Consider the following 13,400-nt stretch of genomic DNA (forward strand, 5'->3'; position numbering starts at 1 on the left):
ACATTTGAAGAATTAAAAAACACACATATTGTGTATTCTACTTCTTCAAATGCTTTGTGTTACACACAGCGCATGAAAGAAATTTATATTTCGAATTCTATTATAAATTACACATTTCTCAAAGTAGATCTAAAAGTAAACGGAAAGTAAACGTAGCAAAAAAAAGGATTAATCAAAAATATTAAGAGTACTCTGAAAAAAGTAAATAGTACAATTTCAAAGACCTCTAAGAATTAATTCCAATAAAAATTGGATAAAGTTATTTCGTATTGTCAAGGATATTTCACAGTATCTTAAATAACTTGATAAGATCTTCCGCTTGCAATAATTATCATGGCATTTATTAATTATTCCATATATTTCAGCCGAACGAAAAGTACGGCATTCCATTAACTTCGGCATCATGAATATTTCAAGTGTTTCTGAATAGTAATGAATTGAGTAAGAGATGGATACTAACAAATATCATTAGCGAGACAAGAAATACCGCCACAGAAGAATGACACCACTAATGAAAATGACGTGTCCCCAAGGTTGCGGATGTCTTCATCGATATTTTCATGCGCTGCAGACCACGCGTTTGCAAGCTACGACTAAATTGCAGTAATTACAGACTTTCTCGCTGACGCGTACACGTCACGCGTATATTTTACACGCACGGCATATACGCTACGCCCCCGACGGCGTTGGAGTAATTAATACCACGTCAAATGGACGGTCCTTAAGAAACGAATGTGAATCTATCACGGTATAACGATCAACGGTTAATTCCCTCTGTTAGATTTACGAAGTAGACGGGGAACGTGAAAAATCAGATCCAATATCATCATTTGCGTCTTCATTTTTTCTCCTTTATTAAAGCCCCTTAAAAAGGCGAATTTATGTTTAGAAGTCGGTAACTGTGATGTCGCAAATTAAAAATAATTTCTGCCTTGACGTGATTAATGATAAAGTATCTAATTTAATGATTGTACAGTATGGATCATTATACGGTAATATCGCTTCACGAATAATTCTTTCCCCTCCTACAATGCGTCCTCAACTCGCGATGTTATATTTCACGACTGATTCTTTAGGTAAATTCAACTTACAAACCAGATTGCCGAAATTCTAAAGTCCCAACTATGGGACTTAAAGTTCAGCCCTATCGATCTTGCCAAATACTGCAAAGAAAAAAAAAAAACTCGAGCAAAAGAATTCTGGTGGATTACAAACCTAAAATCCACGCGATTTTCTTTTTTTTTCGTCGCTGGTATTTGGTTCAATTCGCAGAACGGCGTAAAATTCTCCGATTGTTTCCGAGCAATGGTGAAGTAAACAATTCCGCCGTTCGAACGACGGTCACGCTGGCTGCCGGCGCAATAGCGCCGGACGAGAGGAAAAGGAGAGAAGGGAAAAAAAAAGAGAGAAAACAAAAACGACTCACCGGTAATGACGTCAGCCGTGGAAAGCGAACCGGATCTGAAGTTTCCCGCGGCGGTCGGCGGTCGATCCACCGGCGCGGCGCGGCGATTCACCGGCCCGGCCTGGCCGGGCGAGTACGACGATTCCGTCGACGACGATTCCGTGCGCGGCGGCAGTCACGCACACGCGCACGCCCGTACACATATGTAAACACACGCGGTTATCGGCGGCGCGTATCCTATTTAGAAAATTCGATCGGCCGATCGATCGATCCGTGAAACTCGTCTAACAACTACGTTACTCCGCAGCATACTCCTCACGTCGCGCGACGCACGCGCCGAGGACAGTTGTCCCTTTCCTTTTTTTTTCTCTCTTTCTTCCCGCTTCGCACTCTTCCTGCGTCGCACTTCCTTTCTTTTTCTCGGCCTCACTCGCACTTCCCGTGTGTTTACTTCACCCTCCGTCGCGTTTCGCCGTCTTCCTCTTGTTCTCTCGCTTCTTCCGACCTGTCGCACTGTCACCGCGCACTGTCACACGCGTCCACTGTCACGCGGCACCGCACACACGCGTAGACACTACGACCGCAAGATCGCCGAAACTCTCGTCTCTTCTTCCTCTTCTTTCTCCGCCTCTTCCTCGTGTCGCCGCTTCCGCTGCGATCTCTGCGAGAAGAACGAGGTTGTGGGAAATGTCGAATTAACCACGCCACAATGACGCGGCGAACGCCGCTCTACTCTGCGCGCCGGGAGAACGTTCACGACTTCACGCCTTTATGATCATATGGGCGCGTGAAAAGATACGGCTAATTTCGAGGGCGCGGAAGAAACTATCGCGACGCGACCGATTCGAAGAGCGGAAGGATCCTCGTGTTTATCCTCGCTTGCTTGTTTATCAAATATCTTCCAATATGTCTTTTTTCACAATTATGTACTATTGATATTATTAGTAATAGTAATTCTCTGTCCATGAAGTTGAATACATCTTACAAAACTTATTTACAATGTATATATCTCGTATCCTCATTTCATTACGTTCGAATTCGCGCTATATCCTATCGTTATTTACATTTAGTTATATCACGTCTATTTTTACCTAAATAAGCGCACACCGAGAATTTAGTGTCACAGATTTAGATCCTGGCCACGGGCGCCAAACACCGTTAATTACGAAGGTTTCCTAGGTTAGTACACCTAACCTCAGTTACGCAACTCGTGTATTTCGAATCGCCGCGTTTATCGTCGGCTTCGTTTTGCGGCGAGAAACGGGCGAAATAAATGCGACACGCGTTGTTTAATCGAAGAGCGTTGCTCCGCCGAGAGACCGACAGTCGTACGTCTGCGTCATTATATAGAAGACACACGCGCGACACGTGTTCCGCGCGAATCGAAGGCACACGCGATGCTATTAATACTATAGTACGTGCCAATATACATGTATCTCGAGAAACGATATCGTCCTTTTCTTTAACTTTAACATGATTGTGGCAAATTCTTAGTTTCGGATTAATCATTGATTCCGAGTTTAACGATTCGACACTCGAAACATTTAATATATTCAATTAGAGAAAGGCTGATAGCTATAAATCTTTCTACATCTTAAGTCAAATAATTGATTGCAAAACAATTATGATCATTTCTACTTCGCAGACGTGTGCATTCCTCTTTATCAAGCTTAAAACACTTTTCAACTGTGTTCTTCAACTCGAATTGGAAAAAGAAACAGTTGTCTCGAGTAGGCAAGCCAAGGACGAAGAACATTCCGCTTTTCGATGTTCAACCTTTCGGATTCGACCTGCCTAAAGGCATAACCGCGTTGAGAGACACGCCGTCGCCTTTGTACGGTGTCGTTTTAGCCGAGTGACCCTCCTATCGGCGACAGCGACAGGGCCGATTAGGGGAAACGCGCGGTGCCCGCACGACTTCCGGTTCAGCTGTTCGCACAAAGGTCCGCATATTTCTCGACCCGCGTGCCTCGCGCCTCGGCGTTTTGCCGTTGCCCCCGTCTCGTTGGTTTCGCTCGGTATATTGCGTCCTGCCTCGGTTGTCCCCACCACGTCTTTCAACCTTCCCCTCTTTCCCTCCTTCACATCGCACTAGCGATCAAGGTAGGCGCGCACCTCGCGCCCGAGAATTTCCTCATTGACCTGCCCGCCTCCTGCGCTCCGTATTCCACCTGCGACTCGTCATCGCCGTTATTAATATCGTCCCCGTTGCCGCGAGCTCGTTATCGTTCCCACGACGGAATCGCGCATTACTCTACCGTCGTCGTCGCCTCCATTTTCATCGTCGCCGTCGTCGACGCTCGCGGTCGGTGCCGGCGGCTTTCCGACAGAATTTCTCAAAGTCTAATCGGATTGAGACGAAAAACAAAATTATGAATTATTGGATAAATTAACGATTGATAATTCGTTGATTATAAATAATTCGTAATTGTAACAAATGAATACAAATTTCAAGGCTGAAACAATTGTCGGTTGATCGTGTAAATTCTTAATCGGAAAAATATAACAACACTTGTGATTCCGATTGAATCGATTTAATGCAATGTTAAAAATATGTCGAAAGCCCTTTCGTAAAATTTGTATTTATTAAACACGCGAATGAAAAGCTTTAAATTAATGATATCGTGTAGAAGTTAAATACAATTACCATTTTAAATATTTCGCGCGATACTTTTCATTTCTATCACTTTGAGAGAAATAATCTTTCGAATGTTTCATTTTACGATTATTCATTATGGTATCGCTGTTTAGTATTCGCAAATTGCATCAGTTTCAAATACTCTGCTTGAGAGAAGGGAAAGAGAGACGGGAGGAAACTTGGATACGCATTCGCGGCACACGGCGGAACGACCGAAAGCCCGAAGAGAGAGGAAAACATTTAGTCCGCGCGCACGGATGCACTCATCCGACAAGATCACAACGAATGGTCCTTCCCCCTCCTCCTTTTTACGCGGCCAGACGCGGTTTTCCCTCGATACCCTCTGCGTGCCGCCGCCTCCTCGTACACTTCTTCCCGTCGTCGTTCCCATCCGAGTCGTCGAGTGTCGACCTCAGTGCCCGAGAATCCTCTTCTCTTTCAGACATCAATATCCCTCTTCCTCCTGCAAAACAAAGTATGTCTCTCGTTAGACACACGTCTCAATGGTACCAATTAAAAACTTAAAATAACAATTGAATTTACCAAGGATTAAAATTAGATTCAACTTTTTATCCGGAAAGTGCATTCCTTGAAATAATTCCGATATCAAAATGCCCAGGAATTTTCTCTTTCTCTCGCCAGAATTAGGACTCAAAAAATTCCAATAGATCGTATAATCAAACTGTTGGAATAGTTGGAAGCGAAAACGTTTGAGTAACAAATGGTCAATCTGTTCGGTTCTTCTCAAGATTTGATTGTTTCAACAATTTGGACATTGAAAAAAAGAGCAAACAGAATATTCGTTGTAAAGGAAAATAATTAGTGACTGTCTGAACATACGAAATTGATAACTTTGAGAAATCCAAACAGTGGCAGAAGAGTTCGATCTCAAACTGATCGATCACTGAGAAAGTCCGAACATTAGAAAAATAACAAAAACCCATGCTCAATGGACAATGAATCTCAGCAAGAGAAAGTCAGTCACTTTGAACAATCATATAGAGCAAATGAAGAACGCTGAAAGACAAAAATAAATATCTTTAGTGCGTTGATATTGCTTCAGCATACATTTTTCAAGGATAAGCTCTAAGAGCAACCGTTTTACTTCGACAAAAAGGATTCCATTGACTAATCGCTATCCGCCTCTTTCTCTCTCAACCGACGAATACTTGTAGAAACCAATTTACGTTCGCCGCTTCGCGCACGATAGCCGGTCACGCGATAATGAAACACTTGTAACTTCACATAATATTCTGTGTTTCAGTCTCTCCGGCGTTTTCCGCGTAATCGACGGCAATTATGCCTCGTGTATTTCTAGGTATGCTAACTATAAGTGAGGACGAATTAACATGCAAATGAGTAATCGAACCAATACAAGAAAAAAAAAAAAAAAAAAAACACACAGATGCGCGATTGTTACCGTCGATTCAGTACATCATTACACGCTCATTATTCGTCAAGTTTATAGAAGACTAAAAATACCATAGAAAAAGAGAAATTATGTTGCATTAGGTTTAGAATAAGTGCTCGATAATCACCGGTTATTGAACCGCTGCTCTGCGCGTTTATAAATTCGGACCGTAATGTATGTATGTATGTATAGAAACATAATAATATTGTTTGAACGTAGTACATATTTTATAAATTTACATAGTTATTAAAAATTTCACATCTCTCGCTATCTCTTCAAAGAGTTGCGTAGATATTTTATTATCGCTAGTTTGCAGCTATTATTGATTATTATTACTATTGATTCAGTATCCGTACGAAACTTAAATCCGCGTCATCCTCGACGCTTGAAAATGTAGCTCTGGAAGATGGAACGTTGTCGTGAGAAGCTCTCGTAACGAAAATGTCGTTAGGAGCATTTGTTTGGAAATTTCGCGTGCGGGGAATTATCTTTACGACAAACAAAATTTGCAAATCTCTCGGACGCAGCGCTCCCTGCGCGTTCGTTACGTCGGTCGTGAAGAAACGTAATATATTTTGCAGGAAATCCGCAGCAGCCGACGGAGATACGGCAATTACGTGTCGGGGATACGTGTACCAAGCACGCAATGAGGGCGATCGATCTTCGCGCAGTGGGAAATACCGCGGGAGAAAGCATCTGACACGCGTTTGAATTGCGCCGCCGGTTGCCGTGTGCCGAAGGGATGCCGCCGGGTCGATCCCGCCAGGTTGAATAGGGCGACAATAGCAAAAATGGCAAATATCAGCTGTACAGGACAGCCTGGCTCGCTCGCGCGATCGATCCTCTCGTTTACGTTGCGCAAAAATAATGTCGCCGGCCTCTATACGCGGTCGTTGCAACGGTTCTAAAACGTTTGCTTGAAAATAAAACTATCTTGCTCTAAAATTGGGAATTTTTACTTCAGCTAAGAAGAAAGTGACATCGAGTTTTCGTAATTTTACTCAAAATATCGCAATTTAAATAAACCATAAAATTCTTTTGATATTCAATCGTTAAAATGTAGACTAATGAAAACCACAAGAGCGGTGAACGGTGTGAAATTAACTTTAACAGAGTTGGAAAAGTATTTGAATATTATATATTAACGAACATTTTTTAATCCACATTTCGTAATACAATAAGAATGTGTGAAGTTTAAATAGATTTCTGAGAGTGTAATAAAATGAATTTCACACCGTCAACCGCACTTGTCAGGCGCTTACTAGCCTGTAATACCCATACTTTAATGCCGAAAATTAGTCTTTAATAGAAATTTTATCAAAATAATTATCAGAAAACACGATTGCGATAATGAAATTTTCGTGAAGCAAAAGAAATTAGTAAAGAATACTCACTGCACAAGCGTAAGTGTGAGGATATTTTGTACGTGCGATATTGGGGAGCCAATAATCTCTCAATACTTAGTTATCGCTAATCATGAGCATGCGTGTTGAAAGTTTCCTTGAAATCTAATCGCGCGTTCCGTATCATTACAGCTCGCGCGGTAGAAGCTGAGTCATCGCAGACACAACGCACTAATAGTACACTTGGTCGTCCACCTTGAGGATGTTTCCTTTAAGGTACCTTACGCGTCCGACATCCCCACCTCCGTAGTCACGAGCGCGACGCGGCGGTGATATGTCTTTCACGATTACTCACCGTACGCTAACTTATTCAGGTGCCGAAGAACAATGTGATGCAAGAATTCGGTTTCCCGTCGCAACTTTGCGCGCATCGAAAACACGTCTGTCTTTAATATTCCCTTTAACATGGTGAAAATTTAACTCTTAAATCTAATTTATTCATAAAATTTTTTATTTTTTGTAGAGAATTAAAACTTTATTAATTAATTATTTTGAATATGCACATTGGAAAGAACTTGGTAAAAAATAATGGTAAAAATAATATGTGTCAATATCCCTTACACTTTTGTCAATATCCCTTACAATTAATTTCGATAAATCAGTCAATATTTTGTCTTTCTTTTAATGTTGTATTTTAATAATTAATTCTTGTTATCTAGAAAATATTATAAAAAAAACATAGTCTGCCAATTGTAATACGTTGTTTCAAGCGCTTCTTTGGAGCGCTATGCGAAAAATGTTTATATCAAGTCTTTGACATAAAACCACAAAGTTTAAAGTTTAAGTTGATGTTTGTGTTTCATTCGATACACTTGTGTTTTATTCGACATTATTTCTCTACGTGTGGCTATCAAAGATATGAATACTGAAATAAATTTTTATGTGCATTATCACTATCTATTTATCTACGATTGAGGATAAAGTACGAGATTGCCAAGAATATTCGATATCGAAGATAAAATATCAATATTTCTGTAGTACGTATGTGTTTCCCATCAAATATACGCACTGCGTACGGGCTGCGTGTCTATGTGTGTACCGAATACACACACACAGCCGAGCGCAAAGACTCCGTCGTAGTGACGCAGCCGGACTGGAGGACATCTTATTGGCCGGCTAACGTAAACACGCGTATGAGCACACCCCTTGTCTCCTTACATCACAGAGTCCAGATATCTCTTCCGATCCGCGCGCGCCCGCCCGCCCCTTACGCTGTGCCGCGTCGATCTCGCAGTCGCTGTACCAACTCTCCCTTCCCCGTTCCCCACCCTCACTTCTTAACTTCACCCATTCACCACTGGTGGTGCGCCGCTATTCGCATCTCCTCCAACCCCACCCTGGTCGCCGCGACCGCGCTCTCTCGTCTCCGCAGCCTCCGATTCCAACGAGAGCTCGAGAGAACCCGGTGAACACTTCACGTCGCCGTGACTCTCCTCCTCCCTCCCTCCCTCCCTCTCTCTCTCTTTCTCTCTCTCTGCTCTGCACAAACAACACACACTGAACGCATGCGAGTTCCACTTCTCGGAGCTGCTGCACCGAGAGAGAGCTCATTCCCTTGACGACGAGCGTAGAGGCGGTTTCCGCCGGCCACGTAACTCTCGACTCGCCTACCTAGCAAGGTCTATTGTGGACCACCTCGTCGTCTCTGTGTGTGTGTGTGTGAAGATCTTAAACCTTCAATAGTCTGATGGAAATTTTTTTCTTAAGATCCGACCAAGTTTAACCGACCTCGAGCATATTTTTTATTAAAGAAACAATATAAATAAATGTTAAAGGTAAATTCTTCTCTTTCTTTGAAAACTCTTCAGCGAGCTGCGCTCCTCTCTTTCTCTCTCATATATCTTAACAAAAAAATTTATCCTCATCAGGAGTCTGTGGCGTGCGAAGCAAAGAATAATTGAGTTTTAATTAACAATATTAAAATACTAGATTGCTTTGCACAATCATGCTCTCTATATGCTTCGTTCGAGAATGATATGCAAAGCGGAACTGCATTAATGTTGATTATCCTAGCAAAAATATCTCAAGTTGAACAAAACACCCAGATGATTAAAAAATTGAGGCACCTTCAATTCCCAGTACTGGATTGATTTGGAAAAATATGAAATAATTGGAAAAATTGCCTCTAATCTTTCATTAACTTTCATCATTGCTAGACGTGTCGAGGGTCTGCTCTCCGATAAAAATAAATGAAATATCGATGTCGAAAATACTCGGTATAAACAAGGTATCGATCGACTTGAGAAGGCATCGGAGCATCGAAGCAGTCTTGCCCACGTACAATCGCCATTTGCTCATTCTCCCATCTTTTCAGAAGAATGTATTGCGTCCAGATATTTATATCAGTTTGATAAAAAAAAGACACAAATTTCGTCATCAATTTCATATTCAATATTCAACGCTTTAATAACTGATCAACAACCTGGATTTATATAGAAACAAATCTGTAAAAGTGATACGACATCATCGCAAAGATATCTCAAGCATTTCAAGCTCCGATTATACGTCCCAAGCTACATCCTTGACAAAAGCCTTGACTTTTCGGCGAAGCGAAGCAAAGTGCACGCGCGTGTTGGCGGATTTCGTAAGCAAGAACCACACTTAACTCGCTTGCTCAATCGCCTTTCCTCGCTACGAGATATCTCGCACGCTCCTCTCGCATCTCTTTGCCTCCCCGTACACACACTTTCGCTCGAGTATTCCTCTTTTTCCGGCCGGTATCGATTGTCGCGCGCGCATGAACAGCGCGACGGCGAAAGTAGAGAGACGATTTCATATCAGCGGCGAGCTTCGCTAAAATGTAACAATGAACCGTCCCCGATGCGCTCGTTTATCGTGAATTTTCCCTCTTTAATCTCTCAGCCGTCCTCACGTTTATTTTCAGTCACAATTTTGCGATCCGTGGAAATGCAAACTTTCTTCGGTCATTCACGTTACAACTCTGGCAAGCGATGGAACAAGACCAAATCACTCTGACCCCGCAGATAGTGAAAATGTACAAAAAATCCCAGTAACCTCAATTTTATAATTAAATATACGTCAAATGAACTCTAGTGAACTGTGTGTAATGATGTGAAGTCCGAGGTTTACTCGATGAAAATGTGTCACACATCTATGGAAAAATATTTAACAAAATATTGTGTCAAGATGAAAAAAGAAAGAATAAAAGAAAGCTAACTCACGTAAGAGTGAAATAACATTTCGTGGATTTTCCAAGGTATTTTACGGTGAAAAGACTAATACAATGCAGCGCATTGCGAACTATTGCGCAATATTGCGTTCTGCAAACGCAGACCGGTGGCTTTTCGCAGGCCGACTGCGGGAATTCAATGAATTATTTCTCGATTCCGATCCCGCGTAAATGCCATGTAGTCGCCCTATATAGATGCGCGCCGATTTACACGGTTTGCTCGCCCCGCGTGCTCGGCATATTTTTAGAATCGTTGCGTCGCATAAAACAGCACGGCTGCCGAGAGAAAGTTCAGAAACTCCCGTGTCAAGGGATATTTTCGGATCGTTATAGCGAGCGTTGCATATCGCGTATATCGCGCGGTCGTTTACGCTCCGCTTGGAAACGGCGGCGACGAGAAGGATCGTTGCTTAGTAGTATCGACTTTCTCAAGGTACGAGCTCGCAGAAGACAGTAAATCTCACGGGGGAAAGTGATCGTAGGAAAAATTAAAGGTACCGTACGCGCGCATCACCGGTGGCGAAAGAAGAGAGACGGAGTGGAAGACGCGAAGCAGGAGGGAAAAAAAGCGGGACGGGGGGCTCTCTTGCGCTACTTTAAACCCGCAACGGACGATTCTTGCTGCCGTCGCCGTCGCCGCCGTCGCGCGCGATACCTCGCCGTTATCGATTAAAAACGCCCCACCTGCTGGAGGTTATAAAAACCGAAAGGGCTGTTCCGCTTGCGTACTTTATCCCGCGCGCGCGCGCGCGCGTGTGTGTGTGTGTGTGTGTGTGTGTGTGTGTGTGTGTGATTTGAACTCCGTAAATCAGCGTCGGTCGGTCGGTCGGTCGGTCGCTTGGTTGGTTGGTTGGTGACCTCGCGCCGGCGACTCCGACACACGACCAGCAATTATTCATTCCGCGAGCTTCCGAATCTTGTTACGTCTCGGATATGACAGCGATATTCCACCTCGACGACTACTCGCGACTATATTTCCCTCCCCTCGGCTGCAGCAGCCGCAGCAGCCGACTGTGACATTCAATTTTAACCGGTTTATAATCTGACATTCGTAGAATCACGTAGAATTCCATTCGTTCTATTATTAAACCAGTATCTAACGGCTCTGCATGTCTACAAAGAGATATTAAATTTATCTCATATTGGAAAGACATTAACGATTTCCCGATTTTTCTTTCGCCAAAATCAAATTATACCAAGAAACGAAACATCTTCGTCTCGCGTGACCAAATTTTATTCCGCATTTTTCCCTTTTACGAAATCAATATCTCACTTATTATATCGCTGGTAAAACGGCCCATCCTGTATACGCATTTTCGCCGGCAATTGCATACGGACGACAGACAACGACTTTCAACTGCGGTCGGCACTCGTTGATGCGCCAAGTCAAAATAAACGACGTTCTTCTCGTCTTCATCGCCGCTCCCAGCAGCGGTGCAACCCCGCCGGTGCAACGCCCCGCCCAACGCGATGCTCTTCGTTTTCTTCTTCTTTAACTCTCAACGGGTATTGTCCAAGTTCAAAACATAAAGCCCACTTTCGGCGAACCACGATTCGCGATAGAATTCAAGAGATTCAATCCCGTTTTTCCATTTATAAATTTAATTATTCCAATTTTTCTACAATATATATATATATAGCATGTATGTTACATTCTGATATGTGTATGCATTCTTCAAACACATTTCCTGTATTGCATGACACATAAAATTACTGTAGGACTCGTGTATATTTCATCATCATTTTTTTATATCTATGCATGCGCGACACTAAAGAAAAAGTTTTGTTGTTACAAATTTATTGTACAAAGAGAAAACTTAAATGACGATTAAACCTTACGCTGAGTAAATATAGTTACTATCAAAGTGATAAAAGTCATTGCACCGATTGAGGTGCGAGAGGATCCGGATGCCAGTTGAACATCGTTCTTTCTCCTTTCTCACTCCTAATAATAAACGTTACTCTCGTTACTCTAATAATGAACAATTCCCCTATTTCCCGGTAATACGTATTTACAGAGATAACAAATGTTTCCTGAAAACGTTAATTTTATGGGAACTAAATTTTTCAAACAAGCTGCGCGATTCTTTTCATATTCTTGTTTTAAAGAAGAAGAAGAAGCAGATTGTTTTTTTGATTCTTCGAGATTTTATCGATTATTTAAGAAAAAGAATAATAAATTAGTGTAGAAATAGCAACATTTTAATGTTCCAACGCATCCGACGAGATTAATTCATATCCGTTCGCAGTTTTCGGCAGATAAGGAAACAAGCCAGAATTTTAACGAGCGGCATCGTAAAAGAAGAGGAAACCGTGAATCCTCGAGCCAACTTTGCGCGCGTAGAATACTCGCGCGGGCGTGTTTTTCGCCACGCGGCCGCGCGCGAAACGACGCTTTTTAGAAAGTACACGTCGTGCTCTCGGTCGCCAAATATATTTTCAACCGGGTTATTATTATCTCCCCGCCAGAAACCCAGAACGGTCGATAGCTCCGTCGTTGGCCGTCGTGACTCAAAGTCGAGCCCAGCCGAGAGCAGTCGAACCATACCGAGTCGAACGGGGGAAAGGGGGTTGTGTCACTCTCTTCAACATGTGAAAAAGACGATCTCTGGAGATAAAGGCGCGTCACAATAAAAATGTAAAGGCCAGAAGACCTTGCGATGCCTTGCGACGTTAATTCACTTGTGACTACCTCAACACGAGTCGCGATGTACCGAGGCTCTCTACTACCTACGCGGCTCTTTCAACTTGGTGAAAAATCTTACGTTATATATACATATAATCCTATATAGAATACCCCATCTAGAAGCAATAAGTACAGGTACATATATAACGTTATTAAAATAGATTAAATAGAAAATTAATTAAATACGTGCTAATTACCCAGAATAATCTACGTTTTAACAAATGTTTTCTGCGAAAAATCAATACACTGTTAATTAGAATCTTACAAATGTATGAAAGTATATCAAAGTTGGTTGCAATATTCGTTTTTGCCGATACACCGTAGTCTCGAGTTTCGCAACCGATGAAACTGACGCAACGGTATATGAATACCCGATATTGCGGCCTAACGGCACGTTAACATTCATTAAGGAAAAATAAGATCATTAACAATCGCGCGCGTCCCTGAGTCGATCAATGTCGCGTGCATACGAGTAAGTATGAGCAGCTAGTTACGTCTAATTTTGAACGTGCATAAGCTGATAGAATCTAATTTCTTTTAGATAGAATTTAATTTTTTAATTAAATATTGTATAAAAAAAGACTGACCCAGTTATAAATGGAATAATCTGTTCGCGAAATATGTCGATTGTTGAACAGTGCTTTATGGAACAGTAATTTTTTGCATT

At 42.2% G+C, this 13,400-nt stretch overlaps 1 protein-coding gene across 16 annotated transcripts in view; it reads right to left on the reverse strand.

The window, feature by feature from the left end:
• The window catches only part of Smr (Smrter), a 90,928-nt gene that overhangs the window by 57,022 nt on the left and 20,506 nt on the right, over window positions 1–13,400 (reverse strand). For 9 of the 16 annotated variants that reach the window (XR_010891120.1, XR_010891121.1, XM_067358723.1 and 6 more), the window contains exon 2: window positions 1,427–2,066. The gene's annotated coding sequence lies outside the window, so the exon portion shown is untranslated. The other 7 variants (XM_067358716.1, XM_067358714.1, XM_067358711.1 and 4 more) reach the window with 5 other exon arrangements.

This window comes from Linepithema humile, chromosome 7, assembly GCF_040581485.1.
Source record: "Linepithema humile isolate Giens D197 chromosome 7, Lhum_UNIL_v1.0, whole genome shotgun sequence".
In the NCBI taxonomy this organism is placed as follows: Eukaryota; Metazoa; Arthropoda; class Insecta; order Hymenoptera; family Formicidae; genus Linepithema; species Linepithema humile.